The sequence below is a fragment of the Bison bison genome, unplaced genomic scaffold (genome assembly GCF_000754665.1).
Source record: "Bison bison bison isolate TAMUID 2011002044 unplaced genomic scaffold, Bison_UMD1.0 scf7180017864485, whole genome shotgun sequence".
In the NCBI taxonomy this organism is placed as follows: Eukaryota; Metazoa; Chordata; class Mammalia; order Artiodactyla; family Bovidae; genus Bison; species Bison bison.
This window is the reverse complement of record NW_011495045.1, coordinates 1,977,563-1,977,882: the sequence shown is the minus strand read 5'-3', so window position 1 is coordinate 1,977,882 and position 320 is coordinate 1,977,563. Positions and strand designations below refer to the sequence as shown.

The window sequence follows — 320 nt, the reverse complement described above, 5'->3', positions numbered from 1 at the left end:
CCAAGATGGGCGGGTCATGGTGGAGAGATCTGACAGAATGTGGTCCACTGGAGAAGGGAATGGCAAACCACTTCAGTATTCTTGCCTTGAGAAGCCCATGAACAGTATGATAAGATCATACTGATATTTTAATTGCCAAACTGTGTCTGTTTTCAGTCCGTCCCAGCTTATCTCTCTGTAGTAGTTAGCACTCTTGACTAGCTCCTACTTTAAATTCTCTTTCTGTACTTTTGAAACCAATATACCAATTTTCCTTTCTCTATCTTTCCAATAGTATCTTCTCAGTTGTTCTGCTTTTCATATGCCTGCCCCTTAAATGT

At 40.6% G+C, this 320-nt stretch overlaps 1 protein-coding gene across 1 annotated transcript in view; it reads right to left on the bottom strand.

Annotated features, from left to right (window-relative positions):
* Positions 1–320, bottom strand: part of DDX10 (DEAD (Asp-Glu-Ala-Asp) box polypeptide 10) — a 316,840-nt gene that overhangs the window by 108,159 nt on the left and 208,361 nt on the right. The gene's annotated exons all lie outside the window — the stretch shown is intronic.